The following is a 26,919-nucleotide window of genomic DNA, read 5'->3' as shown; positions in this document are numbered from 1 at the left end:
GAACTTCTCCATGGAAAGTAGTACCTATGGGTGTTTGCATCTGATGTCTCTTTCTTCCAGAGACAGAAAATGCTGTCTGACTGTGTGTCTATTAATTTAACATCATCGTCCCAATAGAGCAGGATAACATGCTAACATGTCATTGACCTTTGCTAATAATAACAAGGTGGGCTGAGGTTAGGAAACATTTATTTCAAGAGTCCAGGCAGTTTACTGTACTTTTTCTCCTACTCTTCCATGATGGATATTTGGACTTTGAATGTTTCTGGGCACCCTCTGCAGAAAAAGGGCTTCGTGAGTCTAACGGGCTAGAGCGATGCACAGATGCAGGCACATCTGGGTGTCTGGCCAAAAGCCAATTTTCTTATTTCAAAATTTTCATTTTTTTAAATTCAAAATGAAAACTATTTAAAAATTCTTTCCTTGTTAATGCTCAAAGTAAAAAAATAAATAAATAAATAAATAAATAAATAAATAAATGGTAAAACAGAAAAAGCACCAAAATGAGAGTTTTAAGATCTTGAGTCATCTCCTAATGGCCAAATTCCTAGTGAGGTGACCATTATTTAAAGGTAAATCCCAGTTTTCCCACCCAGAGACTGAGGATGACTCCTCGGCCTCCTTTCCAGGTTGATACTGAGTAAGCAGTACCTGATAAATCTTCCAGGGTCAAGCACCATAGAATCACTCGTGTTTTAGTATTTCTTGGAAAGGCTACCCCACTCACAAAGTAACACAAACATGCACAGAATCTAACAGTGCCTTAAACGATCACATGCTTTCCATTAAACCCGCACTGCTTTTTTTCCTTGCATCGAAAACTGTATTGGACCCACCGAACACATCCTTTCTTCTGACAAGAACCCACTGTTAGAGGCAGGGCTGCTCCGTACCCAGGCCCGCTCCTCCACGGGCCAGGAGCACTTTGCTGAGACAGGACCTGCAGGGCATTAGCCGGAACACAGGTAGATCTTAACAGTAATTCAATAACACCCTACCACAGAAAGCCTCCTCTAGTGAAGCCAAGTTCAGACTGTGGTGCAATTTTTTTTCTGTACTTATTTAAATATAATTACTACACTTATCTTGTCACTGCAAAACTTTCACGTTGTTCTCTTCACATTCACATAAACCTGTGATTTCCTGCCGACCGCTAGTTGTAAGATTTTGAGAAGGAAATTTATCTTACCCATCAAAACCCTTCTTTGTCCTACCCTTACATTTGGCACATGTCTCGCTGAAGGAGGCGAGGGGTTTCCAACCAGAAAGCAATTATTGTCACGTGGGAGGTCAGCCTGATTCTCTCAGTCCTGAGAAAAACCCGGTTCTCCCGGGGGAAAGCTACATGAAAGTCTGTGGAGAAGCCACTGCATGCCCAGTGAGAGGGTGGAGATCTGGGGGGGGGGGGTCTGTACTCAGGGAGGCTCACAACGGTGTGTACCTCTCACTAAAACTGGCCTGGGTGGGCACTGGAAGTGATGTGAAAAAACAAACAAACAAAAACAGGAAAACAAGACCAGGTCATGAATGATTACAGTATCTTTACATTAATTAGTAGGGTTAAAATTGTTAGACGTCACCAAAAGAGTAGAAAATATAAAGACAGCAAACTCAATTTTTTTAGTGGTGTCTACCAACACTTTTCTCGGGCATTCTTGGCTCATTCGCCTTGAGCCTTCTGAACCCCGGCTGTGCCTTCGAATCACCAGAACCCCGTGAGACGCTGACCGGGCCCTTCCTCAGGGGAGTTCTGGGCTCCTGAAGGCGGAGTCCAGGCACTGATATTTTTGTTTTTCAACTCCTCTAGGTGATGCTGACAGACAGACAGGGCTGCAAACCACTGTGTCTCATTGCTTGTCCTATCAGCTTTGTGAAAAGGGCCTGGAAAGGGTGGGAAACTTACTCCGGGTCACAGAGGAAATTAATTCCAAGTCTGGACCTGAAGTCAAAGTCCCTGATATCTTTCCAAAACAACATGGCTCAGATGTAACGGGTGTAACAGACTGTCACAAGGCAGTTGGGATGGGTGTGTGTGTGTGTGTGTGTGCACGCACGTGCGTGTGAAAGGGTGGGGTGGCTGACTTTCACAGAATCCTGGATGTAGTCTGTCGCTATCAATGGCTGGCAGTCTCCCTTCCAATGGTCAGTGGCACGGTGGCAGGGCGGTGGCAGCACATTCTGCCTCAAGGCTACTCAGCATGTGAGAGATGGCTTGCTGGGAATCACAGCCAGCTGGTGCCCTGTGATGTACCAGAATAAAGGAAGCAGCATGGCTGGCACTCCTGACTGACTGCATTGTTTCCTCTCACCTGCAGCCTTGCTAGGACAAAGCGGGGCCTAATTCAGGGTGATGCTTCCTCGGTGGCTACAGCCGAGAATTTGGGGATTGTGTTGGAAGAGCTCCATATAACCACGACGACGAGACTCCAGTCCTCTGCTTAGTGCATGTGCCTTTGACAGGATCCCAGCCCGAGGGCCCGCACATCTGTATGAGAGGGACAGATGGCTCTTTAACACTGATGGACATGCTTACACGAAGGCACGTGAGGCCAGACGTGTGCAGACGACAATCCCTCACTACTAACTGGCTCATCTGGGCGAACAGCAGGAGCCCATTAAACAACGCTGACTCCATACCTCCCCAGGAAAATTCCCCGTTGTCAGGTTCTAAGAAGCCAAAGTGGCACAGACACTGGGAATCTGTGAGGACAGGGAGGGGGTGCAGTATGAACCACAGACACGGAATCTGCACACACACACACACACACACACACACACACACCTCTCACCCTCCCTCCCTTTTTATTTGACATTTACTTCTCTATATTCAGACTTCAGAGAATCACCTTGCTCAGAAATCTGAACAATGAAACAAATAATAACTATTTTTTATTTATAGAAGAAGTCAAGTCTGAAGATTTGGAAAAGATCTAAGCTTTGAAAATGAGGACACTTGAGGGCGTGTATCCTGGGGGCGAGGAGTGCATTGAAATGAAAGGCCAGAACAGGCAGAATGGTACCCTGAGCCCAAATTTCCCTCACTGAGTGAGTTCAAGGCATGTCCCGTTTTAGCCACTTAATGGGTCACTGCTCTGAGACAACCAGGTTCGCAGCTGGTTCCACGGGCGAGTCCTTGTCCAGAGGCCCCTCCCCCACAGCGACACCAGGAGCTGGCACACCTTCGCAGACCCTGCCAGGGGGTACCTCCTCAGATTATATATAGTCTTGGGGTCCCCCTGGGGTGCTTCAGCCTCTTAAAAACATGAAGCCAGATCGAGCTAAACGAGACACCGCTCTTTCCCAAGCCACCAATCTTGCCCCTTTCACTCTCCAAGCCTGTACCTGGGCAGGATTTTCCAAGAAGACAGCCACTATAAAGCTGCCAAGGTGAGAACAAGGCGCCCGGTTGTGAGTGCCCACTGTGTTACAGGTGCCGGGTCCGAAACGTCTAAGGATGGTGGGCCCCACTTGTAAGTGAGACACCCAGCCTCACACCCCTAGCTAAGAAGTACTGGGAACGAGAATTTAAACCCAGATTTATCTAGAACCTTGCCCTAAATATGACCAGGACTCCAATGATTTCTTTTTTATTGTGGTAAAATATATGTAACTTAACCATTTTTAAGTGTTTGGTTCAGTGGCGGTAAGGACCTTCACGCTGTTGTGTAAATATCACCTCCGTCATCTCCAGAAGCCTTTCACCAACCACCAACTGAAAGGTACTAGAATAAAGGGAGCAGCCCCCGCGAATCAACAAGTCCCCTTTCCGTCCTTCTCCCAGTCCCTGAAAGCCACCATTCCACTTTCTCTCTCTCACAATCTGACTATGTCAGGCACCTCATATGAGTGGATTCATTTCAATGGAGCTTTTAAAGAGAGAAAACCCAGGGAGTCATCGTGTAAATTTGCGCTTTCTCTTTCTCTGAATGCTTTCAGTGTTGCAGGCAGGTTTGGGAAGATAAAATCTCTCCATACCGAATCCAGGGTCTGGGCTACTTTGTGAGTTTCTTTCTCTTTTTAAAAAAGAATAATTCTTTTGAGAGGACCTCCCATTGGGGTTTACTGCTGTGATTAAAGAGCTATTTCTTGAACCAGGTACAGTATTAGGTTGTGGGAATACAGAGATACCCATATAAAGCCTCTGCCTTTACAGTCATTCTTTCAAAGGAACAATGGCAATTCTCATTCGCAAACTGAGATAGAAGAAGAGATACATCAGCTAAATTGACAGTAGGATTGAAGCATCCTGTGGAAAACTGAATCTCTCCACTTACTTTAACCCAGTATATTCTTTATCATTGGGCCAGAATTTCATTAACACACAGTTACTGTTGATTCCCAATCAATGTATTTTGAGTGAACATGTAAGGGTTGCTTTTTAATTTTTATTTATTGATTTGAAAGAGAGAGAGAGATTGATTTGTTGTTCCACTTACTTATGCATTCGTTCATTCATTGGTTGATTCTTGTATGTACCCTGACTGGGAATTGAAACAGCAACCTTGGTGTACTAGGATGATGTTCTAACCACCTGGGCTAGCTGGCCAGGGCCATGAGTTGCTTTAATATGTACCCACTGTATGTTTCTAAAAACATCTGAATGAGACACAGATTTTGTCCTCAAGGGAGTTATTGATAGTTAGAGGAGCTAAGACATGTGAATAAGTAAGTTAGCACATGGTAGAAGGTGACAGGTTGAATTAAAGAGTCATATATAAGTCTATAGGAGTTTGGAGAAAGATGAGATTATTTTTAACCTGGAGATTTGATAAAACTTTGTGGGAAATGGTAAGTCCTGAAGAAAGGCAGGCTGTTGATAGAAAGAGGTGGAGTACAGGAATTCTATCTTATAAAAAATACATCTTGTAGGACTGGAGATTATGAAGAGAATTAGGAAAAAAAAGAAAGATTTATGGAAGATCTGGAAAACATGGCCACATAATCTGGGCTTTATTTACTGAGCAATATGGGGCCACTAAATGTCCATGTACCGCAATCAGTACTGTGATTCTCCTGGACAAACAGGAAGGCACCGTGAAAGAAAGAATCAGGGACAAAAATATCGTTTAGAAGAGCAGACTTCTGCTTCCAGTCTAGATAAATAACCTTCCAGTCTGAAAACAGCTTGACTGCCCTGAAGAGTCCCTGTAGGAGAGGAGAAAGGGGACAGGAAAAAAAAATCTGAAGTAAGTAAGGGCATTGTTCAGACACTTTAATGAATCAGGGCACTTTATAATCAAATTGCTCAAGCCCAGTAATAAAGAGAAAAATCTTAAAATCAGACTGAGAACAAAAGACTCATAAATGGTGAAACAAAGATAAGGATGACTTCAAATTTCGTAGCAGGCACAATAACAGGAAGAAGATGATGGTGGGTTAAAATACTTTAACATACAGAGAACAGACCAGTGGCTGCCAGAGGCAGAGGGGCTGGGAGAAATGGGTGAGGGTGGTCGTAGGTACAAGCCATCAATTCTTAGATAAGTGAGTTCTGGGGATGCAGTGTGCAGTACGGCCATCTGAGTTAACAATACTACACTGTATATGTAAAAGTTGCTAAGACAATCAGTCTTAAAAGTTCTTATCACGAGAAAAAATATGTAACTATGCAAGCTGACGGCCATGAAACTTACTGTGGGGAACATTTCATGATATACATATTATTGAACCAGGCTGAACACACAGAATTAATACAATGTCACGTGTCAACTACACCATAACAGAACTAGAGGAAATACATAACACAGAAAAAAACCCCATCAACCTAGTATTCTATATTCGGTGAAAATATACTTCAAAAACAGAGGTGAGATAAATGTTTTTAGACAAACAAAAGGTAAAAGGATTTACCAAAAAAATGACCTATTGTATAAATGGTGTTAATAAAAGTCCTTCATCAGAAAGCAAGTGACACCAGAAGGAAATAGGGGTTCCCTACAAAAGAATGGAGAGCACCAGAAATAGTAACTACTTGGTATGTACTGTATTTTTCTCAGCATTCAAATCTTTTGAAAATAAATTTAACTACCAAAACAAAAATTGTAACTATGTGTTATGGGGTTTCTAACACATGTAAAAGTAAAGTGTATAACAATAAAAGCATGAAGTCTGGTGGGGAAAAAAGGAAATAAGATTCTCAAACTATATGTAAAGTTGTATATAATCATTTGAAGGAAAACTATCAATAAGGTAAAGATAAATACTACAAATCCCAAGGCAGCCCTTAAAATAAAACAGAGTTTTATCACTAAGAAGCCAAGAATGGAGATTAAATTTTAAAAAATCTTAAGAGGAAGCAGAAAATAAAGAACAGATGAGAGAATTAAAAAGCAAATAGTGAAATTATACACCTACACCCAACTTTATCAATAATCAAATTAAAATTCATTACATAAATACTGCAATTAAAAGGTGGAACTCATTACAGTGATTTAAATAGAAGTATGATCCAACTGTTGGGTATCTACAGAAAATTCACTTAAAATACAAATATGCAAACAGGTTAAAAGTGAAAAAAGGGGAAAAGATATGCCATTGTAATACCAGTTAAAAAAACCCCTCGATTGGCTATTATCAGCCAAAGTAGATTTCAAAGCAAAGGATAATAGCAGAAATAAAGAAGATTATTTCAAAATAATAAAGGGGTAAATTCACCAACAGGACATAAAAATTCTAAACATCTATACACCAAATAACAGAACCTCAAAACACATAAAGAACAAACCAAAAGAACTACAAAGAAAAACAGAAAAATCCACAGTAATATTTGGAGATGTCAATAGCTTTTTTCAAGAGGGTTTGCACAAAACTATCAACCATTTGCACAACACTCAGTGCAAGAACAGCAGGATACATAGACTTTTTGAGTGCACACAAAACATTTACCAAGACAGGCCAAACTAGAGGCCATCAAACAATTATCAGTAAAATCAAAAGTCTAAAGCCATTCAAGTTGTATTACATTCCCTGGCCACAATAAAATTAAATTAGAAATTGAGAACAGAACAATCTCTGAATAATCCTCAAATATTTAGAAACTGAATGGCATCTTTTGAACAACCACGGGTTAAAGAAGAAACCAAAAGAGAAATTAAGGAAGTATTTTTAACTAAATAAAAATGAAACTTTAACATATCAAAATTTGAGGGATGTAGGTAAAGCAGTAGTTAGGGGGAAGTAGACACCCTACTTAGATAGAAAAGCAGAAAGATTTCAAGTCAATGGCTTCCATCTTAAGAATGTATAAAAATGAGAGCAAATTAAACCCAAAGTAAGCAAAAGAAATGTAATAAAAATTGAAGTAGAAATCAACAGAGAAAGCAAAAACAATGAAGAAAATAAAACCAAAGGTGAATTCTTTGAACAAACAAGTAAAATTGAGACACTTTTAGCTGGATGAAGGAAATAAAGAAAGCACAAATTATAATACCAAGAACAACAGAGATGGCACCACTATGGATTCTACAGACATTAAAGGGATAAAAGGAGTATTACATACAGTTTTATGCCAATAAAATTTGACAAATTAGATGCAACAGACACATTCTGTAAAGGGAGAAACTCAAGAAAAAATTTATAATATGAATACACCTATAAGTACATGTATGTACATACATTTAGTACATGCATGTATATATGCACTAAAAACATTAAATCTGTGCTTAACCTCACAAAGAAATCTGGTTCCCAGATGACTTACATGATAAACTCTAGCAAACATTTAAGGAAGTAATACTACAATCTAATATAAACTTTTCCAGGGCAATGAAGAGGAGGGGATTCTTCACAAATCACTAATGAGGCAAGGATTACATTCCACCAAAACCATCCAAAGAAATTAAAAGAAAACAACACAGCAATATTCTCCCTGAACACAGATGCCAAAATTCTGCATAAAATTTAATCAGATGGAATCCAATAACATAAGAGTTGGACATCATGATAAAGTGGGGTTTATCTCCCAGCAACGCAAAGCTGCTGTAACACAGAAAATCAATCAGTATGAGTCACCATACTTATGAACTAAAAAAGAAAACCGTATGATCACCTCAATCAATGTAGAAAGAGCATTTCACAAAACCCAACATCCATTCCTGATAATAATTCTCAGCCAAGTAGCAAGAGAAGGAAAGGTCCTCAACTTGATGAAGGGCATTCATGAAAAACCCACAGATTACATCACACTTAATGGTAAAAAAAACAGTAATTTTCTTCTAAGGTTTTGAGCAGGATCATGATGTTCATCCTCACCACTTCTATTCAACTCTGTCCTGAAGGCTTTAGCCACTGCAATCAGGCAAGAAAAAAAAAAGGTATCTATACAAAAAAGGAAGCAAACCTGTGTCTTGTGTGTGTGTATGTGACTATGTTAGGTTTTTCTCTGACACAAAACCAAAGACTTAAAATTAAAAACTTCTGCTTTTTAAAGACACTGTTCAGAGAATTAAGAGACAAGAATTGATTGGCAGTAATATTGGCCAAACATGTATCCTATAAAGAACTTGAATATAGAATATATTGAGCATTCTCAAAACTCAACAATAAAGAAACAACCTACTTTAAAAAGTGGCCAAAGATTGGAACACTTTGTCAAAGAAGATACGAGTGTCAAATAAGAACATAAAAAGCTGATGAGCGTCTTTAGTCATATGAAAATTAAACCATGGTGACATCCATCACTACACACCTATTAGAGTGGTCAAAATTAGAAATACTCATTATACCAAGTGTTTGCGAGGATGTGGAGGACCAGAAACTCCCACACTCCAACACTTACAAATGTTATCATCACCTTAGCAAATAGTTTGCCAGTTTCTTAAACAGTTATATGTGTAAACGCTTACCATAGGAGTCAGCCATTCCACCCCTAAATGTTAGCAAAGAAAAACAAAAGCACAGTAATTCTTGTACATGGATGTTCACAGAAGCTTTGTTAATGGTCAGAAACTGGAACCACCCAAATGCTTACAAACAGGAGGCAAGGTAAACTGCAGTGTAGTTTACCATTCAAAGAACTGCTATTCTGCGATTAAAAAGAATGAACTACTGATATAAATGAACTGTTGATACCGAATCTTGAAATAATTGTGCTGAATAAAAGTCAGACTCTGCCCCTTCAAGAGGCTGTATGAGTCTAATTACATAAAGTTCTGGAAAATGGAAGCTTATAGTGACAGAGAGCAGGGTGGGAGAGGAGAACAGAATGTTGGGGATGAGATTTCAAAAGAAAGTGAGGCAGTTTCTAGGGATGATGGATATGCTTATTATTTTTGATTGTGGTGATGGTTTCAGAGGTGTAGACATATGTTAGCACCAAATTTTACACTTTTAGCATGTGAATCTTATTGTATATTAATTATGCTTCAATAAAGCTGTTATTGGAAACAGCCATTTGAAAGGCTACTTGAGATACCCTAAAAAAGGAGCACAATGGTGCTGGTAGTAGGAATGGAAAAACATGGCTGTAAGAACACAAAGGACTCAAATTCACAAGATTTGGATGTGAGAGCAGGGAAAGGAGCAGGTCAGGTACAACCAGAATTTGGAGGTGGGTTGACAGGAAGGAAAGCAGCATCCTCACAAACAATGGGAATGAACAAAGGAAAGGTAGGAGGTAAGTTCAAGTTTTGGACACGTTGGATGCTGCCAGAACACCTCATTCCAAGGGGCAGCTTAGAACATGGGACTAGAAGTGAGAGCAAGACGCACACTGGGGAAGTGCTGGAATTCCACACTTTCAACTTCACATTCCTCCCTCATTGCCCTTGGGTGGATTCCTTTTCTTCTGTGTTATAATCTGAGTCCCTGAAGGCACAGAACCCAAGTCTGGAAGAGTTCCATTCACCTACATGTGACCTTGAGGACATTTCCAGGATCACAACGAGAGGTAAAATCTATCAGGGCCTCACCTTGCAGAGTTTCAAAAAAGGGACTCACTTAAGTGCAGTTTTTGTAGCCTCACAAAAAGGTGGCTGTGTGCAGGCACTGAGTGAATAAAGTGATGTATGAAAACTGGAAGGGAGAAGGCAAGGTGCACCACAGGCCCTAAGGAACTGGAAATGGTGACACCTATGAAGTCATTTCTCTGTTTGCTGCCGCACTCCTGGCTGCATCGGTCCTGCCAGAACGGAACGGCTCCCTCGAACGCAGCGTGCTTCCTCACCCCAGAGCCAAAGGAAACATCTGTGTGTCTGGCAGGGTTTCAGGTTGAGCGTGCTGCTGAGAGGGCTCCAACTACAGAGGGAACTGTTTTTCTCCTTCCTTATTTTATTTTAAATGTCAAACTTTTCGCACTACAGTGACACCTTAAAATGATTCTCTTACTTCCGCTGCTTCAGTTGAAACAGTATTTTTTCATGCTCTATAGAGTGCCCAGCAGCTGATTCAAAACCAGAAGTGCAAAAGGGCCCTCTCTTTCAATGTGCCGTGAAAACAAAAATAAGAAAAAAGAAGGTAGAATAAGCTGGCAGGGAAAAAAATCCCTTTCTCTTGAACGTTCTGTATTCACTTACTCAACCAATGTTCATTACCGTTTTAAGGCACTGTATGAAGTTCTATAAGGTTCTAAAGTATACCAATTGACTAAAATAGGCTCAGATTGCAAGAAGCATCAAGTTCAAGAAAACTAGTACAGACACGACTTCAGTATGACACAGGAAGCTCTTGCAGGGTGCAAGGGGGACATGAAGTCATGGGAACTTCAGTGGAGTGGACGTTCCTCTTTAATGGGGTGTCCCAGAAGAAGCCTTTAGGAATGAAATGGCATTTGCACTGGACTAGGAAGGCCAGGACATAAACAATCAGCACGAAGAAGGAGAAATAATATCTCCAGGTTGAGGAAACGGGGAAGGCTCTAGGCATGGGAGCCAAAATCCAAGGAGTGTCCAGGAATAATTCAATAGTATTCAACGAACGTTATTAAGCACCTGCTGTTTTACCACACACTGTGCTGAGCGGTAGATGTACAGAGTATGTGACAGGCAACTTGTACCCCAAAGGAGTATAGGTTTTAAAGTGAAACAGGTCGTTTCAGTGTAATAGTAATAAACATCAAGAATAGAGATGTGCCCAGAATGCTGTAGGAACCCCAGAGGCAGGAGAGTGCAATGGTTAGGAGCACAGGCTCTAAAGACAAACTATTTAGGTTTGAATTCCATGTCTACCACCCATTTAGGTATATTTGTTATCTAAGTTTCAGGGTGGTTTTTTGCTACAAAATGGATATAGCAGTAGTTTTTGCCTCATAGGATTGTTGTGAGGATGTGTTATAACGAGATAATATATATTAAATTCTTAGCATAAGACCTGGCACACAGCAAGTACCCATATACATATTAGTGATTCTTATTTCTGACACTACTGAGAACTGATGCGACTTCTGCAGAAAGGCCAGCGTGGCAGGAATGGGGGCTGCATGCAGCGCCGCTGCTGGGAGTCCGCGGGAGACTGCCACGGGCTTCCCCCACCTCCCGTCCTTCAGACTTGTCATCCAGAGTAAACTGGGCAAAACTACAGGCTACTACATGCCAGACACGTTCCTGAGTGCTCTGTATAAACGATCTCATTCAATCTGCATAACCCTCTTCATTTTGCAGGCAGGGAAACTGAGGCACAGAGGTGTCGGTGACACAAAGAAAGTAGGTGGGAGAGTCAGGCCAGCACTAGGAACTTCGTCTGCAAGTCCTGCTTTAGAACACACAGCGTTTAACTAACTGGAAGCTGGCCTTTTATCCCGCAGGTGAAGGGTAAAGACAGGCTCAACGTGGCATGGAGATTAACCTAAACCAGGAAAAGCACACAGCTAAAAAAAAAAATCATACCTCACATTCACATGGAGTTTTACACTTTATAAAACGTTTTCACTCATCTGATCCACTTTTTCCCCTTTCTGGCAGCAAATTACTGAGGACCATAAACAGGCTAATAAACACAGCCTCACATAAGAAACCCCTCAGCCCTAGGTATTTGGGGGTGCTGAGAGAAATGACTGGGGGGAGGGAGGGAAACCTTGTTATTTGGAAACAGTGCCAAGGGCTAAGGGCGGGTCCAGCCTTTCCCAGTAATAAGCTCCCCTGCTAGTTGACGGCTTGATTTTCAGCCCGTACAGTGCGGCCTCCAATAATGTCATTTCATTCAATATCATTTCTTTATAAAGCTGATGAGATGCCCTAGGAACTTAACTCTTGTTTATAAATCAATTAGCCTGTGAGAGAATTGGTTTTGTTATACACTGCTTTGCTTACAGTGGCAGAACGTATTACCGATAACTGACATAACCCAGCAGAATGCTATACAAGTTAACTCAGATGTTCCTTCCCCTACATGTACATCGCTGTTGTTCTTAACTTTACTGGGTCAGAGAGCTTTTCGCGGGGGGGGGGGGGGGCGGGGAGGAAGAACATTATCGACTCCTTCCCCAAGCACTCCCCACCCCACGCACACAACCCTGGTGCACCCCATAGCCAATAGACTCCGAATGCCCTGTGGACATGGGCCACACCTTTTGTCTTTGTATTCTTGGTACACTGCACATTGCTCAGCAGGTAGGACTCTCAGAACATGTCCTAGGAACGAATGGAAGTCTTTTTGCTTCTCAACAATAACTGTAAAAACGGGTAAGCAGTAGTTACTTCATTCAATCTGCAGTGAATTCTGAATGTCTGTTCCATGCCAGGCACTGAGTTAGGCACTGGAATTTAGAGATATCAAAAGACAAAATTTCTAACAAGTGATTTAAGCTACTCACATAAAAGACACCTATGAAAATAAATGTTATAAATTCTTAAGATTTTCAATGTGTGCCTGGAGCTTTGATTTTTACAGTACAGTATTTTTGTGCCTTTTTTATATGAATAAATGCCAGGAGAGACTCAGTTGCCTTCTGAATTCCATATACAATATTAAGGCTTGTGGTCAAGGTCATATGGAACCCACATGGCATAGGTAAAAGAAGTGGAAGCATTATACAAATTAGATTTTAAGAACAGATCAGCAACCTTCCCTGGCATTCTCAGCCTTGCTCAAAACATCGCTTAATTGCTCAAAGATCACTTAACCTTTGTCTTAGGTTCCCCTTCAATAAAATGGGGGTGAGGGGAAGTGGCCAGAGGGCTAGGGAGGATGTGATATGGCTTAACGGTTTCCTCACTTTGAAGCACTCTAAAAATACGGCGTTTTCATTGCAAACATGTGATGGAACATGTGTCAACACAGCCTTTTGTGTTGCTAGGGCAATCCGACCAACAGTTTAATAAACCCTCACGCAGCGATTCAGCTAATGCAGGGAAAGAGAAGCCACAGGGCGGTGGGCCCCTCTTCTTATCTTCCGAGCACTCTCGGCTTGGCGTCCTGAAGGCCTGTGGCCGCCCCTCCAACTACTGATTAGCCCATGTTCACCAATCAAACTCTGCCTTTAGACGCAGGCTCTTCCTTTCACCTCATAAAACTGTCACGATGTCATCTGCCTTGGAATTTAATCTGTGGAGTAAAAACTTGACATATCCCACTTAAAAACTGTGATCCCAAGTACAGATTAGAGAACAATTAGGTAGAGAGGAAAACTGAAAAGACCTGATTTAAAAGCAACAACAACAATGTGTCTTTAATTTATTCATGACCTTTTCTTAAGTTTTTTTCTTCCTTCAAAAAATTAGAGCAAAGCCTTGGCTCTTGTCAGCACTGCCTTTGCAGGGACGTGGGCTTGGTGGAGGGACCCATCGTTTCTCTACTTCTAGAGTGGAACACAGCCATATTGGACTTGCAAAGTAGCTAGGACCCGTCACCATCTGGCAGCTGTACGGTGGCCTGTATAAAATGAACTGGTGGTCACAATCCAGTTCCCATTAAACAGATGTCCACTTCACAAAGACAGCATCATGCTCGGCAGCCTACTTGGCAAAGAGGAGACAGGACTGGGCATGGAGACCGCATTGCCTTATTCTGCCCACCCAGGTTGCTTACTCAGGCTGAGGCCAGCCTGAGGGATTACGGCAGGTAGTATGTCAGCAGCTCTTGGAGGAGAACTCTGTTTATTGATCCGTCTAACCCCTTACAAAACACCTCAAAGGGCTGCTCAGACACTGTCTCATTCATCCTACTGTGAAGCCATGTTTTTCCAAATTAGGTTTTGGCTCACTGAGCCGCACAGTGATTGTCTTCTAAGACCACCACCAGGACATACTGACTTCACCTGGGGACTGACAGTAATGGCAAGGGTCCTTCCCACTCTCTCATCAGCTTCCATTACAGTCCTGGGCAGAGCACTTGGGGTGGAAAAGGCCAGGAACGGTTCCCTTTAATCTTTCGTGGGCTAGTGAGCATTCTTACCCCAAACAAGCAAGTTATTGTTGGACCCTAAAGAGAAGGGACAAGAAGAATGATGCAAAATGTCTCATCTACTTGGACACTTCATAAACATCCTATAGAGAATTGAAACAATGAAAGCAGTGTCTACTGTTTTTGCCATTGAGGCGTTAAGATTCGAGCTAGGCAGGGAAACTAAGTGGGTCTGTTTCCTTCCTTTCCACCTGAAGTGCAGAGAGAGGGTGTGCCCTACACAGCAGTCATGTGTACAAATTCGGTGATGTCTTTTCATTTTCTGAACTCATGCAGACATTTGGATTCGTATCCTCTTTTTAACAACCTAATATTCTTTTTATAAAATTCATATACAAACATAAACAAACCCCAAATAACCTGCCTTGGAGAATCTTTAAGAAGCAACATAGAAAGTGATGATGTAAAAACTGCACTGCATTATTAGGTTTCATTAACAATTAATATGTTAAGAAAACCTATTCAGAGTTGGTATCAATTACTACAATATTTCTTTAATAAACAGAATGTAAGTCACACATAAGGAATACCTTCAAAATATAATTTTTTTTGGAGAGAGGGATGTTCACGTGTACAAAAGCTGATGTTAATGAGCTCATTTCCTCTTTACACTGTGACTTTTAAAATAATTATCTTAACAAGACTGTGTCCGAAATGATCAACTCCGCACAGGCTTCTGAAACCAGTGGTGGTTCTGAGCAGGGTGTAAGGGTGGGTTAAGAACTAGCCTCTGTGTGGAAATGATCTTTGTGAGGATGGTTAGAGTTCAGAAGGCTAAGAGATTCCTACCATAGAAGTGAGTACACATCACTTCCCTTGTGGCCACAGAGTGCTGTTCTAATGCTAATCAGCCATCTTCAAAACTGAGTGGAGCTGATAATGAAATGAGAGAGGCCACCGAAAAGACATTGAAGAACACTGCAATGAACTTTCAAAAATACCTCAAAAGGAACATCTCATTAATGGTAGTTCAGTCAACTTGTCAACAAAGTCAACTTTGAACAAATCATACAGAAAAGTCCGTGTGCCGAAGACAATAGCAAACCACGCCCGAACGCCCCAAACAGAAAGTCTAGCACAATCCTGTGTAACTAGGATTAAATCCAGTAATCCTAGTACTGTTAATACAGTCCTGCGTGCTGAGCAATGTGGCACGAGGCCTGCACCTGTTATCAAATGTCCACAGAAGCTTGAGCCAAAGCAAGATACTCATACAAGTAACTATTCTGAAAGAGTCCACTGTCCTCAGGACCAGGGATAATAGGATCAAGAATTCTGAATAGCGACTGAGGTTTGGAATTGCTAGGTCTCTGAATTTTAGTTTTAAATACTGGTTTTGCCATCTATGATGTTCTTTCCCCAGAGATCACTGTTTTTACTGGCTGCCCATCCCCCTGCTTATTCTACCATGTCCCCTTCCCCTGCAGAATGCCAGTTCAAACTGTGTGTAACAGTTTCTAGCAAACTATAGAGAAGGAAGCATTAGAAAGTTTCCATGCACACAAACTTAAACATAACTCTCCCTATTAAACACTTCACAAAATGAAGATACTATTACTGCTATGGGTAATTTTTCACCTTTGTGTTCCTCTTCAGCATCTATCAAACAGGAAGATGACTTACTACCCTTTATTCAGTTCCCACCATCCCCCAGACACTGCACGAGGCAATTTACATTCAATATTCTATAAACAATTTGTCCCTCAGAAGTCTGCCATGTAGATAGATACATCCATGTGAAGAAACGGTGTTCAAAGAAATAATGTTCTGGGTTACCATAAAGTGTGAAATACACGTGTGTGAGTGCTGGACACATGCACACGAACACTCCCGTGAGGGCTAAGGCTATCAGGCACTCTTGAGTGTCAGCTGGCTCCAGCTCCAGCGGGTGGGGACCGACCTTCCCCAGGGCCCTGCGCCAACGAGGAGGGTAGCGAGGGTCAGCCGACGCACTACAACATCTTAGTTATGCCGACCGGAGGGCTGCAAACTGCATTATCTCCTTAGATTTAAAGGAGAACCCTTGGAAAGGTTCATTTAGTGAAATTTTAGTCTCTTGTTGTCCTATACTCCCTAAAGGTAGGAGAAAGAACAAGAAAAAGTAAAAAATGAAGACAAAGGCAGAAGAGGACACATGGGGCATGTTGCTGAAAGGGAACATGCCCCATGTACCACATGGCCTTGGGTTCCCTTAAGACTCTCATTTCACCTTTTTTATATGAACAGCACTGGATGATTCTCTACTCACGGGGCCTCTTGAGAATACTTTGCACAAGCGAAAACACAGACACAGACACACACGCACACACACACACACAGACAAAATGGACACTGCTAACCCAAAGCTGGCTCTGTTTCAAAAGAACTTATGGCAGTCTCATTTTTCATAGCACTCAATTCTTTCTCTCCTTTTGGGGCAAGAACACACCCTGTTCATCCTTATATTCTCAGCACTGAGTACAATGCCTTATACACAGTGGGTGCCAGTAAATATTTTTTTGCCATATGACTGGTACTTTGGTAAACACTGTTAACTTTCTGGGTCACATCTTTCCTTTTTTTCTATTCTACATTAAATTCAATATTAAATGGGAACAGAGCTTTCAAGGCTACCCTAAGCTCCAAATAAATCTCTTACAAAAGAGTGAGGCACTAAGCCTCAGGAAAGCGCCGGCCAGAGGCCCATTCCTGGGGAACTGAAAGTTAGCTGCCCCCTCGGCCTCTTTAACTTTCATCATGTTCTCTAAGTTCATCACCTCTTCTGTGTAAAAGTTTGGCTCAAACTCTCCCCCTTGCCTGCTGTTCCAACATTTTAAGTATAAGCAGCGGAGTCCTAGGGTTTAGCATTGATTGAAAGAGTTTATCTATAAATAGCCTCACGCTGTATGTTAGCATCTTCAAAACTTCTATCATATTCCCTTCTAACTTTTCTTTTTGAGAGCACAATCCCTCTTTTTATGTTTTGCCACAGCCTTTCCCCCCTTTCATTCTTGTGACTCAATGCTCTCAGGCCTTTTAAGTTAACCTCCTAGACCTCTCCATCTGGGCTCACCTTCCCGGACCTTAAAGATTCATGCTGCTCTCCCTTAGAACTCCTCCATCTCCTTGATACATTTTCAACAACATGTCCTAATATTGAGCACAGTGGCCTACATAGGAGTGAAAAGCATTTTGTGACAAAGAGTGGTGAATTACCTGCTCCTTAACACTGGTGTCTGGTGTCTTCATTTGTAATACTTAGCATGGGGAGCAGGAGGAGGGTGTTCGACCACTAACTTGTCAGAGCCTCGTTTCTTATGCCCCTCACTCTCCCTATTGTGTCTCTCTATATGTCCAGGATGCTGTTTCCAGTAAACTGTAAGAGTTTGGAAAGCGTTTTATTTTATTTTTTTACCTTAAATAAAAGGAAGGCAATGAAAGAGCAGCATTCCACGGACTTAGCTGGCAAGAACTACAGACACTACAGACAATCCTACAAATGCCTGTGAAGGGCCCGGGCCCCCATGCAGGTTAACCTGTGAACTTGTCCCGCACAGGTCTAATCTACCCAACAGTGTTTTCCAGTGATCAGATCCTGGGTCATTTAAAGAGTGCGATCTTTTAATTCATTTCTTGAATTCTAATTTATGATCCTCTAATAGAAACAGAGAAATTACATTTCTTTATTCTCCAAACTGATTACTGTCCAGAATATATGCCTCCAATTTGGTCTCTCCAATTTGAATTAATGTCAGAACATGGATACTGGATTAGGTACATCTTTCTCGGTCATTTACATAGAAAGTGAAAAAATATTGATCTTAATACCAATGCCTTGGATGTTTCAATTGCCATCCCCGTTCTACAGGACCCATTAGTTTTTGCCATTATAACCTGCCCATTCAGCTAACTAGCTCCCTTTTCCATTTATAGCAAAACCTGCTTTTTTTTTTTTTTTTTGCTTGCTACCTAGGTGTCTATGTGACTCAGCAGAACAGAGGCCTGGTGAAATCTGAGAACATCATAATCCATCATTCCCCACAGGCCTTTTCTTCCTATAATTCTTTCTCCATCATATATGCTCACCAAAGTGGATTTGGAAATATTCTTAGATATCTGAAACTGAATTCTTTAATACATTTAATTAGTTCACTGCAAACTTCTCTAGTGTGATCTCCACAGCATCATGGAGATACCTGATGTCTGATTTTCCACTGAATTACACAGCGTGGGTCAAAACACTTTTAATTATTCTAACCAACTGTCTTGAAAGCCAACATACTATCATCCACCATTTCTGTTACTAGAGCATATAAACCTATACCAATCTGTGGCTAAATCACATTATTTTAGTTTAGTTTCTACCTTTTCCCATTAGACTAATTCTCTTTTCATCGTTTTTTTTTTGCTTCCAGTGGTTCTGAAGATCATGACTGCTCTGCATTTATTCATGAAGGTGCATCCAAACACATGTATGCCTAACTGCAGGGAGAGCTGTTCTGGTGAGAGGTCAGGGTTAGCCAATATCAGCACACACAGCACGCGAATGCACAGTCTGAGGACCAGAGAAATTTGGAAAGGAAACAAAGAATCTGCAACCTCAAGGCTAAAACCTTGTTAGCATCTGGGACCAGGTGTCCAAGGATCAAAATTCATTCTTTTAAGAATCTATGAACACATGACAAGAAAAACGGTACTAAACAGCACTGTGCATTTTATTATGGTTGGAATTCTAACAGATAAGAAACTTCTTCAAAAGGTACATGATCATTTTATTTATACTTTTTTTTTAAAGATTTTATTTATTTATCTGTAGAGGGGAAGGGAAGGAGAGAAGGAGACAAATATCGATGTATGGTTGCCTCTTGTGTGTCCCCTGCTGGGAACTGGCCTGCAGCCCAGGCATGTGCCCTGACTGGGAATCGAACCGCAATACTCTGGTTTGCAGGCCCACGCTCAATCCACTGAGCTACACCAGCCAGGGCTTTATTTATACTTTTAATGCTAACATTCTGAACACTCATAAAATATACCTTAGCTATGGTTCATTTTAAATTTTAACTAGAAGCAAAGCTTGAGGAAGGAAGAAGGTAAACCTTGCAACCCGATGGCCTTGTTATGTGGGGCCTCTGGAGCAGAAGTGAGGAAGGGACAGCAGGCCATGCTAAGCCAACTCTCGGGTGAGCGCATGTGTCTCAAAGTGATGAGAGAGTCACCAGGCAGGAACTGGACTTCTCATTTCCAAAGGCTGCTTTCATAATGACCCACAGGATGGCAACTCAGAGTGGTGCCATTGTGTAACATGGAGCGATCTCGTAGGGTACAAATAAAAAGGAGACTAAGACTTCCAAGCAGGCAAGCTACAAATGCCCCAGTGGGAAATGCACAGTGTGAGATCCCCTAGGACTTGGCTCTTGCGGTCAACCTGTAATATGCGTTGGAGGAATTTCAACAGACATAAGCCATGAAGCCCTGGGTTTCTTTTTCATGTCAAATTTCTAGCAAGAAATTTTGTCCAGGGCCTGTTGTCTTTCTTCTTTTGCTACTTTAATTCCAGAAATGCAAATCTACTGGGGACAAGATGACTGGGGACCAGTTGATGCCCCCAAGACAGAAGGAAACAAAATGGTTAGAAACATCCTTGAGTCATTTCTTTTTGTCTTTGATTCTGGCTCTCTTGGTGTGTCCTCTCTATCTCCCCCCTTCCCTGTCTTCCTCTTGTTTTCTCTAAATATGTAGGAACCAAAACGTGCCCAGGAGAGGCATGACTGTCCAGGGTAGAAGCCGTCTTTCATACAAGCCACAGAAATTCAGTTCTGTGCTGGACACACACTGCCCAGCCTCTCAGAGCCAGGGCGTGGCGTATTAAAAGAGATTCTTTCTCACTCTAACTTAAAGGAGACTTAGCTAACATTTCTCTCATGTATGTCAATCAGTTCTATGGGTGTGGTCTGTGTTTTTGAAAATAAAGAGAATTGTTAAATTTTTGAACTATAACTATATAATATAACGAATGACTCCATCGCTCCCAAGGGTGTGATAAGGATTCCTGACTGCACGAATACAAAAATTCTCTTCTCGTTTTACGTTTATCTAGTAGGACTGACCGTGGTCAGCCAACAAAGAAAGGGTGTCAAAATAAGTCACACAGTGATTTCTGTTAGCATAAAATTAATTCTGGATGAAAGCATCCTCCCGGCGGGCCGGTGAGGCAGCACCATCAAAACTGGGACTGTCCCAGAAAATCTAGGGCAGCAGCTCTGATTTTCAAGAAATTCAGGGCAGAAATTCTACCCTCTGCTCATGTACATTAAAATGTAAAATTGGCTCATCTTCCCACACTGTGAATTCTTCCTCAATTACTGATTTCAAGATGACTTAAAAAAAAAAACTGGCTCCAAGTCCATTTCTATTACTAAGTTTCTGACAGATTTTTTTTTTTTTAGAAAGAAAAGCAAGGCATATAATGTGAAAATGAACCTCTCCACTCCTACCGCACTCCTCCAGTACAGTTCCATTAATGAAAGAAATGAAAGTGTTCTTTACAAAACTTTCACAGTTTAAAGAAGAATAAAGTTTGTAAGATTATCAATTCCCTTTCGACTAGCAACAGTCACACTGTTTTCTCACTGAATCTGTCAAACAACTCTTCGGCAGGTATTACTGCTATTGTAAGAATAAAAACATTGAGGTGCACTCTCTAAACCAGCTTGTGATAATAAATTTGTAAGTCTCCTGACTCTCCAGGGCCTGTTCTCACTCTACCAAAGCACAGAAGAATCTTCTGGACCCTGGGCTGTCCTCCTGCCAAATTCTGCAATGAGTAAAATTAGGCTTTGGTGTCCTCTTCTCTGCCTCTCCCTGTTGGCTCCTGGCTACCTCATCTCATTCTCCAGAAACTTTTCAATAGTACGAAAATGGGAAGAGATTAGAACAAACTTTTGTTTTTAATTAATTCTTTTTTTAAAAATTATTTTAATTGTTGTTCTGTCTTTTACTCCCATCCCAGCCCACCCCCACAATGCTCCCCACCTCCCTCCCATTTCCACCCGCCTTAGTTTTGTCCATGTGTCCTTCATACTTGTTCCTACAAACCCGTCCCCTTTTCCCCTGAAATTCCCTCCCCTCTCCCTTCTGGTCACTGTCAGCCTGCTCTCTATGAATTCCTGAAGACTGCTGTAAAGTCTTTACCACGGAAAGAAGCGACTCACATTCTGTCACAGGCCACGCCCAGCAGAGGTAGAGAGGAGGATGGAATCATGAGCTGCTGTCTAGGCCGGTCCCCCACATCCCCCTAACTGTTCCCCCTAACCAACCAAGAACATGAAGTGCTAACAGCATCAGAACCACCACAAAAGCTGCTTTTTTGAAACTGAAAGTTAATAATCTTCCCAGAGGAGCCTTGAATTTAATCTTTGTTCCGCCCAGAAAGCTCTGGGTGTGAAGCACTGGGAGCTCTGCAGTTGCGCCATGACCTCTGAGCACAATTCAAGAAAAAAGGAAGTTTTGTTTTTCAAGCCTGTGGCACACAGTGAGAGTCTACACAAGCCACTTCCCACTTCTAGTTCTGCTCTGGCTGAGGAGGCGCCAAAGCCAAGGGTAAAACGGCATCAGCGAGGCAACAGATTAGGAGGGAGGGTCCATTTCACCGTCCCATCTCAGACGCCAAAGGCTCTTATTCTAATCACCTAGCACAGACCCCTCAGTGTTCTTTTCTGTAAAACCAGGTGAGCAGCGCCTTACTGGCTGAGCTTAGACAAAGGTAACCAGCATGCGCTAGGATAAGCTTTTTCAGGGTGCTATGATCCTGGGTTATAACTTGATTAAAACTAAACTACCAAAAGAGTGATGATCCAAACCACAGAATTTCCCTACCGTTTGGAGGTTCCCAGCTTGGTCTCACTGAACACCACCTCGACTGCCACCTCTTCCACTGCCCCTCATTCACAATCTCCAACTCCTCAACCCTTCTTTCTTCTCCAGAGCATGAGCTACCTTCTGTCTTTACCAGTTTCCCTACTGTAGACCTCAGAGAACACTCTAATGCATTCAATATCCTTCCTGACCTTCAGCCACATCGGACTTTTCATCTCCTACTCAGGTTGCCGATGTCTGCTTCTCTGCTCGCCCACTGATGGACAATCACAGAGCCACAACTACTGGGACCTACTCTACATCGACACAACCTCAGTGTAAGCGGGCCCATCTGCTCTTGCAATTCTTTCCCCTATAGGATTTTCCAAAGCTGCTGTTTTAAACCGTTTCCATTTCTCTTAACTCTTTGGCGCCACCCGACCTCCTCAGAAATGTACTACCTACTGAAAAGACTGAAGGCATCTGTCCTGAGTATTTATTTCCCCCCATTGGATTGAAACTTGCTCTGTGTCACTTCCCCTAACTGCCTGCTGTCTCAAATGGGATGTTTCCGCCCTTTCACGGGTGCTCTTCAGCCACCAACCGCCCTGCCTTTTTAAGGACCTTGATTCCTATCATCCTTCCACTTTCACTATTGCCTTTTACTCTACCTTCTTACATTTCTTGTAAGAAACAAGCTATACCTAAGCTCTCTTTCCTTCACGATCAGACTACTGGAAAGGGTACTCTCCACCCACAGGCCTGTGTTTAAACCTAGTAAGCCTCTCCCAACCCTGACCTCCACTGTTCTGAAACACTCCCAGGCCCTCCCAAACACCAAGTCCAATGGCTCCTCTTGGCCTGCGTTCTTCTTGACTCTTTTGTGGCACCGAGACTCCACACAATCAAAACTGAATGAAAGAAAAACAAAACTGCATATTCACTCTTCCCCGTTCCCACCATCACTGACTGCTTTCCCATGTTCCCCAGTTACAACAAAGCCTCTTGGTCAGCACTGCCTTAATTTAGCTATCAAGTCTCCTTCCTGCCACCACGGTCATGTCTCTATCACTCAGTTCCTCCCTCTCCACTGCGGTGACATGCCGCGTCCCTGCGTAACTGGGTACTTCAGACAGCACACTGCACCAGCTTCCCAGCCTCCTTTCCCCTTCGCAGACCCTCACTCATCTAGCAAATAACATTAAAATATTGTAGTCTGAGAATTAAGGCCCTCTAAGAACTGGAATGAGCCTATCTTTCCAGACATCATGACCTTCCCTTCTTCCATTTCATCTCATGTACTTCCCATTACCTCTGCACTCTGGGAGCATTCGGAGCTCCCAGAAGTCATCTGCACTTTCTCACCTCGATGTGTCTGTCACTCGGGCCAGTCCATCCACATGTAATGTTTAACACTGGTTTGACATATTGAAATCCTATTTTTTAAAGACTTAGTAGAGATGCCATCTTTTCCTATTTTGCTAGCTACAAGTTATTCATTGTTCCCCTGAACTTCCGTAGTTCATATATGGTCATCTCTCTCTTCTTCTTATTTCATGTTTTTTCAGATTATAGTTACCTGTGTACTGGTCTCATTGTCCCTACTAGACTTCAACTTCTTGAGAACAGTGGCAATGATAATAATTGTAACAATAACCACCACTACCACGATCTCCTACTATATTCCAGCTCTGTGAAAGCAGACTGCTCCATTTCGGCAACCCTGTGAAGACTCTCTCCACTTTCAGATGGGATTAAATACTGTGCCTGAGGCCATCACCCAGGAACAGTAGGGCTGGAAAATGAAGTAGGCTTGTCTGACTTCAAAAGCCATGCTCTTAAGTACTGTGTGGTATTCCATATACTGCGCTGACCATGGAATAAAATGTGCTCTCCATAAGTTCTAGTAGTTGACTTAGCCAGGTTCCCCAGACTTGCTGAGCCTGCATGGTGAACACATACTTTTACAGGGAGAAGAAACAGATAATGTAGGCTCTTACTCTTAAAGGATGATTTAAAAAATGGAACAAAGTTTTTACGCCTCAAGACTAAACAGATCATCAAGGTACAAAGTGAGAGAAAAATCTTACTACTTGGATTTGGTAGCACCTTGACCGGGTCTCCATCCCTGGAATCATTGACATCAGCAAGGCAACAAATCAAGGCCACTCCAAAAGCCTGACTTACATCATTTACACCACACTCAGAGAGTGCTTCACAATTCTAATTTCTGAGGCTCTGGCGTCAGCAGTGGGAAAACACGGTGATGGTACTCTGCTGGCAGAGTCAGCACCAACGCAAACATGGGGTCCCACATTACACATGAATGGGCAAATGACAAAGGACACACATAGGTATCGGTGCAACGAAGAACAGTGGTTATTGCTCTCTGAACATAAGCAGCTAAGGGCTCTAATCCTTCGAGAGGAATGTCATTATACAGCTCAAATCCCGTAACAACAAATACCATTACAACAGGGATGCCTGTATGACAAAAACCCTTGCAAGCTCTGGCTGACAGCCCATGCACTTCCAGCAGTACTTGATGTGAGACGTGGAGTTCACAGTAATGGGAACTGACCTACATTTCCAAAGGTGAGATTTGAATGATTTCACCTGTAACTTCTATCCCATGATGCCATGAGTTGGAGTGATGTACAGTCTAAACCCATGAGTATAAAAACTAAACACCAAGAGAGAAACAAACCGACCCTGCTCTTCTAAAAGGGCAAAATTCCTTCTTTTCATTTGGGAACACTGAGATAAAGAAGAAGGCTGGTCTGTGGCCTCATCTCATGAGAGGAAAGATGGTGTAGCACAGGAAGACAGATGGACTGCGCTCAAATTTCCTTTCGACTCTGCCTCTTCCCAGCTGGGTAAACTGGGCTGCATCTCTTAACTTGTTCTGAGCCTCATCTGCAAAATGTGACTAATACCACCTACTTTCAGGATTTCAGTAAGAACTAAACAAGAGAACATACGGAAAACTCCTAACACAGGACGTGGTACAGAGCACGGGCTCAGAAAGCCCACACCGGGCTCCCCATCCCTCCGAGACCGTGGGTTTATGCAAACTGTTTCAGTGAAGTTAGTTATAAAGCCCAGTGAGGTTCACAAAACGTGTAGTTTCAGACAGACTCCGATGAGGAGCCTGCTCAGAGGAATACCATAAAAGAGAGAGAGAGAGAAAACGGTAAGAGAACTAGGCCGTGCACAAGTTCTCGGGTGATGCAGAGAAAGGTCTTTTTGGCTAACAGCAGACATGTGGGATCCAGAGACAGGATACAAGTAACCAGGCATTGTAACCATAAGTGAGTTTTGACCGTTGCATCAGAGGTCATCTCGAAAAGCGCTGAATAAAATGGAGGCACACTCCCCTGGTCAAGAACCAACTGTGGCGGCTGGCTGCTCTGGGGCGCCCGTTACTGCCTCTGGCCCAGGGTCCTGTGGGTGTCGGTCTACATGGCGGGAGGGCCCTCCCTTGCCAAGTTCAGTCCTGGTCAGTCTTCCCTCAGTAGGATACTGGAGAACTCTAGTATTAAAAAAACAAATTCTAGTCCTCTCTCCATTTGGGAAACATGTAGGAAAACAGGGTAGGAATACAACTCACAACGGTTCTTCTAACATTGCCCTAATTTTTGATCCTCTTGTTATAGCTATCTAATTTCCCATTTTTCAAGTTAGGAGCAACTAAGTTTGTGGTGACAAAATCTTATAGATGTCCTTTTGAAAACACTCTTGGTGTTATATGATTATGCTCTGAGATAGAAAATGAGGGCCTGATGAACATAATCTGAAGGTGTGTCTGTTTACCTTCATAAGTAAGTATTACGCTTTTATATTTCTTCAAAGGTTCTAAGAAGTCCTGTCAGATTCCTGCAAATAGTATAGGGAACAAGAGATGGCCCACTTCTCGAAGTCACAGAACGCCAGTGTCTCAATGATTCCTGAGTCCTATCCCTTCACCTTGACAGTAAGAGGCTCAGAGAAAAGTGTGTGCCGGCGTTCATGTGCTCAACAATGAGCTTGTAGGAGGCTGCGCAGGAATAAGATAACAGGCCAAAGAGACATATGAAGATATAGAGAAAAAGGAAGTGTGGACTCACAGAAAGACCAGGAGACCAAGAACGGAGAAAGAACAAAATTACCAAAGCAAGGTTAAAATATCAACAGAGGCCAACCAAGCAGCAGCAGCAGAGGAAATATTTTCAATTCAGTATACACAGAGCTTGCAAAGCATGAGTCCAATACAAAGAAACTTCAGTGTGGTACAGAGGTTTCTGACTTTCCTCTATTTTAATAACTGTACCCCCACCCCTCACCATCACCCTCATCTTAAAATGGAGGCAGTTAAAAACCACCAGATTGGTACACGTGAATCTTACCACTGCTTAGGGCGTAAACCACAAGCATTTTGAAGGTGTGCTAACTATTTCAGGCCACTAGGGTGTTACTTCCTGCCGCCAAACGCATCTAAGGATGCCCATCTGGATCCCAAGAATTGATGTCCCTCCTAAAAGTGTATTCTTTCTTCCTCAGACCAGTGGTAACACACTAACTGTTTATAAGGCATTTCAGGATCCCCACAGGCTATGGAAAAGTGAAATGCAATTGTAATTACATGAGCAATAATGGGGAGGTAGGGGTAGAAAGAGTTACTCCTGAAATGCAAGGCTGAGAAACACTATTCCTTTGAGAAGCAGTCACTCCACAGCAGAAGAGGAGCCTGCGCTGCCTGGAAAGTGACCTCCG

At 42.3% G+C, this 26,919-nt stretch overlaps 1 protein-coding gene across 8 annotated transcripts in view; it reads right to left on the bottom strand.

Moving 5' to 3' along the window:
- The window catches only part of CELF2 (CUGBP Elav-like family member 2), a 503,518-nt gene that overhangs the window by 130,888 nt on the left and 345,711 nt on the right, over positions 1-26,919 (bottom strand). The window lies entirely within an intron of this gene.

Source organism: Artibeus jamaicensis, unplaced genomic scaffold (assembly GCF_021234435.1).
Source record: "Artibeus jamaicensis isolate MK-2021 breed Jamaican fruit bat unplaced genomic scaffold, CSHL_Jam_final contig_426, whole genome shotgun sequence".
Taxonomy (NCBI): Eukaryota; Metazoa; Chordata; class Mammalia; order Chiroptera; family Phyllostomidae; genus Artibeus; species Artibeus jamaicensis.
Note: the sequence above shows the minus strand (reverse complement) of the source record. Positions and strands in the feature narration are given on the sequence as shown.